Genomic DNA, 5,696 nt, shown 5'->3' on the forward strand with positions numbered 1-5,696 from the left:
GCAGGTCGGCCCGGGGAGCCCCCAGCTCCGAGTCCTGAGACATGGCCTCCCCGCCGGGGCCGAGGGAGCGGAGGAGGAGGCGCAGCCGCCGCCGATGAGCTGGAGGTGCCGGAGGAGGAAAAGAGAGGTGATGGGTCGCTTTGTTTGATTTGTAGGAGAAAAAGTTTTTTTTTTGTTAAGTATTTTTTGAAGTGAGTAATTTTACTTTTACTTAACACTAAAGGCCACTGGTTCTGAATGTTAGAATTGAAATATCTCAGTTTTCAAAATGTCCCTCTATGATTTTTCTTAGGCCCACTACCTGTACACACCAGTGTTGTTAGAATTTCAAAATCATGCAAGGAAAGTCATTTTAATTATAGTTACCCCCTTACATTTTCTTAGACCACCAAAATTCACTGGTCTTGTTTTGACTGAAATGTTTCGGGAGCGTATCTATGTTCCCAGGGTCCTATGTTCCCTAGATTTATATGGCACATAATGGGAACATGACAAAGGGCCCTATGTTCCCAGGGTCCTATGTTCCCCAGATTTATATGGCACATAATGGGAACATGACAAAGGGTCCTATGTTCCCCAGTTCTACATATGTGCTCTCCCAGGGTCCTATGTTCCCAGGGTCCTATGTTTAACCCTAACCCTAACCAACCATATTAAGCGAATACAGAGCTGGGGAACATCTTTTTCAGGTTCCCATTATGTGCTATATAGAGCTGGGGAACATAGGACCCTGGTAACATAGGACCATGGGAACATAGGACCCTGGGAGAGCACATATGTAGAACTGGGACCCTGGGAACATAGGACCCTTTGTCATGTTCCCATTATGTGCCATATAAATCTGGGGAACATAGGACCCTGGGAACATAGGAATGACTCCAAATGATTCTTCTATATTGCTAAAACGTTGCTACGTTTTAAATCACATGCATTACAGCTACATACTTTAAATAAGTATTGCATCAGAAACTGGTCAGTCGTAAATATTAAGTTAATTAGCTGTAACATTAAATGCAAAATTTATCAATGATAGTAGTAGGCTAGTTAGCATCCACCTAGCTACAGTAATTGGTTTGCATTTGCCTTGTTGTTGGCTAACTAGTCCGCTCGCCTTGCAAGCTTGTTGGTTAGCTAATACAGCAGTGCAGGAGACATCAGTGTAGTTACTGAAACTTTTACTCTGAGTCCATTCTAAATTAGCTATGTTTTTTACTTTTGCTAAAGTAGATTTTTACACCAGCAATTTCAGTTCTACTTCAGTAAAATATCATCAAAGTAACAGTGGCCTACTTCTGCTTGAGTAGGATGTTTTGGTGCTCTTTCCTCCCTGTTAAAAAATTATAACACTGATACAACTGAATGTGCATGACGGCTATTGGGAGCGTATCTATGTTCCCAGGGTCCTATGTTCCCAGGGTCCTATGTTCCCCAGTTCTACATATGTGCTCTCCCAGGGTCCTATGTTCCCAGGGTCCTATGTTTAACCCTAACCCTAAACACTAACCCTAACCCTAACTAACCATATTAAGCGAATACAGAGCTGGGGAACATTCAATTCAATTCAATTCAATTCAATTCAATTCAATTCAATTCAATTCAATTCAATTCAAATCAATTCAGTTCAGTTCAGTTCAGTTCAGTTCAGTTCAGTTCAGTTCAGTTCAGTTCAATTCATCTTTTTCAGGTTCCCATTATGTGCTATATAGAGCTGGGGAACATAGAGCCCTGGTAACATAGGACCTTGGGAACATAGGACCATGGTAACATAGGAATGAATGGCTATTTACTGGGTTTGACTCAGTTGCATAACTGATTTTTAGCAGGCCAGAAAAGCAGAGAAGTAGGTAGAATTCTGTAAATAAGAATGTGCTGATTTTTTGTTCATTCAGGGTTAAACAGAGATGTTAGAAAATAAAAGAGATGATGTAAAGGAAGTTTTGATTCATTGTACACTTGTGCAGTGGACTAATACCTGGAAGCAGTCACTTTCTTCGCATAATGATCATGAGATTCATATGTAATAAAAATGTTAATTGGCTATTCCAGTAAAAAGCACAGAATTTACTAAAGATCTAGAGGAGAGAGTGTGTGAATATGTGACTGTTTATGCATCAGTGTGTGTAGATTAGCCTACCCAGGGTCAGCCACGGGATGTGCAGCACATGGTTGAGCTCTCTGGCTGGGGAGATGTTGACTGGCCTGGGGTCAGTCGGAAGCTCAAAGTTTAGTATGAACATGATGACCAAGCCGTCTTCATTTTTCACCGGAACCACGTCTATTATACAGTGGAAACACACTCCTAGACAGAGAGAGAGAGAGGGAAGAAGGGAGGGAGAGATAGTTATTTTCCATTTCATATGTAACCTCTTAGCTCAGTGATTCTCAACCTTTTTCACATCAAGGACCCCTGATTTAGTCCACAACAGGGCCACGGACCCCCATTTGATGAGATTTCATCTCTCAGACCCAAATCTGAGAATATTTTTATTGTCAGATATGATTTTGTCCAGAATCCCATGACTATCTGTATTGTAGGTAGAGAGATAACAGAGAAACTATGATCAAAACAGTCATTCTTCTACATTCTCTAATGGTGTTAACTGAAGTTTAACAATTCATCAATTTGCTGGGGACCCCCTGGAACCCCCTCAAGGACCCCTGGTGGTCCCCAGACCCCACGTTGAGAACCACTGTCTTAGCTTCTCTCTGGGAGAAATACAGACAGTAGTTCTGATGTAATTCTGAATTGCTCCTCTAGATGGCGACACCAGACAGAAGATGATGCCTGTGCTGGCCAATCATACATGCATTCATACTGTACATACACTTACTGTACAAAATATTAATAATACATACCTAACACTGAAATGTGCTTCGTTTTGAACAATCCATGTCTCACTTGTCTCAAGGCTTAAAAACTCTTCTTTCACCTGCCTCTTTATCTACTGTATATCTGCCCCTCATTACTGAAAGTTGTTATATTGGTCAAATCAATAAGTGGATTCACCTGCTCAGTCATTTTCATAGAAAAGCAGCTCCTCCTGTATTTGTGCACTCGGGGCGCATGCTTTATTGATTTGTTTATTTGGTTATTAACCTTTATTTATCCTGGGAAAGTCAAATTAATTCCACTTTCGACCAAAGTGCTTCACACTATTGCAAGTGCATCCATTTTTCAGTGCGGCTGGCCCCAGTAGGATTTGGAACCCCCAACCCTGCTAGTGTTAGTGCATTTGACCCATTAAAGGAATAGTTCACCCAAAAATGAAAATTCTGTCATGATCTACTCACCCTCATGCCAGTTGAAACACAGGTGAAGTTTGTCCATATAACACACAGGGAGGTTGCCATAGCAGCCTTCTCCAAAACAACTGAAGTCAGTGGGGACCAGTTCTTCAGAGTTCCAAAAAGACCTACAGTATATTTACACCATCATTTAGTGCAAATCTTAACTACAGCTGATTGATTTGCAACAAATAATGGTGTATAGGTCTTTCTATTCACAGTGTGATTGTTTGGCTGTTTTTGTTTTGGAACTCCCCATTGACTTCAGTTGTTTTGGAGAAGGCTGCTACCAAGTTGTGCTGGCAACCTCCCTGTGTGTTATATGGACTAACAAATTTCACCTGTGTTTCATTTGGCATGAGGGTGAGTAGATGATGACAGAATTTTCATTTTTGGGTGAACTATTCCTTTAACCTACACAGGAGCAATCAGAAGGGATCAGGCCTTTGCCCAAGTCGGATCTATAGGAGGATGAAGTGGGATGGCAGCACCCATATAGGCACTAATCTTTTAGGCAAAATTGTACAGAAAAATGATAGCAACAGTAACGCTTTACAATGGCCTTATTCCAGTACATTAACCTGTGTATTAGCCAATGGGAAAGTATTATACATATAGAATTATTGTACAACTCTGTAAGTAAATCTCCCTAATACATAATGTGCTTAGAAGGGTGTTACAACACAATGTAAGTCCTGTAGGAAATGGACAAAGGAAACTTGATTGGGTTCCGGTGTGTTTCTGTGTGTGTGTGTGTGTGTGTGTGTGTCTGTGTGTGTGTGTGTGTGACTAAAGTCTTAAAAAGGTAAACTTGTGATTTTTGTATTTTTAAAATGGATGTATTTCCACTTTAGTCACTTCAATTCAATTCATAAACCAATAAATAAATGTGGTCCTCCTGTTGCAAGGAAAGGATGGCGTGTGTGTGTGTGTGTGCGTGTGTGTGTGTGTGTGTGAAGGACAGAGAGAGGACGAGGGGGTTAGCATTAGGGTTAGGTTGAGGGGCAGGGTGGATTAGCGTAGCTACATGCTAACTCATTCTACCTTAATAATGATATCATACCGATTGGAAGACCATCTGCCACGAGGCACTGTAATCCACACACACACACACACACACACACAGGCACACATGCAAACAGGTAGGAATGTGGAGGCATATAGCCATTCGCCATAGTGTACAGGCACAAACACACACACACACACACACACACACACACACACACACACTCTTACAAAATACTTAGGCAGATTTCCAATATGATAATCCACACATCGCAGACTGATATTCTGACAGAATTACCACCGGTGCCAACTGACTGAACCCACCTGCAGATGTTGCACTGCATCATTCTGCACCACCTCATCCCAAGTAAACTGAATAATGATTGAATAACTGTTCGCTACATTAGATTCATAGGATATGAGTCAGTAAGAAGTACGAATCCTTGACATTTTCACATAAACAACTCTCTATTGATTGCTATGACACAATGGTGATTCACCCTATTGTCAGTTAATGAAAGCTTTTACATTTGCTGTCTAAACACCTGGGGCCAGATATAAGGTGTGTACACATAAAAAGTACGCAGAAATCAGTATTTATGAACACCAAATTTCATGTGAGAGAGTACGTACCTCTCTACATACGCTGCAGTAGGCATACACAGATTTTGACGAGATGGAATGGCGAGATTATGCAGAAAAGCATTAAAAATTGTACGCATTTTTGCTGCATATTGCTGTTTTTAATCCCAGGATAATTGTGTACTTATGTTTGAGTCCGATAAATGTTCATAGTGACATATGTGCGTTTCCAGTTGGCCTTTTCTTTTTTTTTTTTGAATATTTTATTTTAACAATCATACAGAACACAGAACAACAAAGAAACCCCAATTCCCTACCCTTCCTGCATAAACCCAATTAGAAAAACGGGAAAAAAAAGGTCAGTGCATAGAGTGAAACACAAAGAGACACTGCACCAACACAGTGTTAGATCCTTAGAGGCCTTCTGGCTAACCAGAAATAATCACATCCCTATGGTGGCGTCAGTGATGTGCCTACAGTATATACTCTAGGTAAGTCTGCCAAATTGTAAGACTAAGACTATGTGATCTTTTCAAGAGGAATACAACTGTTCATTTCCAAAGACCATCTATCAATGAGGAGAGGGGAATCAGATTTCCATGTCACTGTAATGCATTTCCTGGCCACACATAAAGCGATTTCCATAAATTTAATTTGGGAATTAGTTGAAGAATTATTGACACTTGTGAAATTCCCCAGTAAGCAAAGCTCAGGATTCCAGTTGGCCTTTTCTGTCCAAGTTGGTCAAGTTGAATAAGCAATATTGTCCCCCTGCTGGTGTGATTCAATATGAATTCATTGGTCAGCTCAATCTTTTCAATAAT

The sequence above is a fragment of the Centroberyx affinis genome, unplaced genomic scaffold, assembly GCF_046629955.1.
Source record: "Centroberyx affinis isolate AG114_WGS23_722 - 3 ecotype Tasmania unplaced genomic scaffold, CSIRO-AGI_Caff_v1 ptg000326l_1, whole genome shotgun sequence".
NCBI lineage: Eukaryota > Metazoa > Chordata > Actinopteri > Beryciformes > Berycidae > Centroberyx > Centroberyx affinis.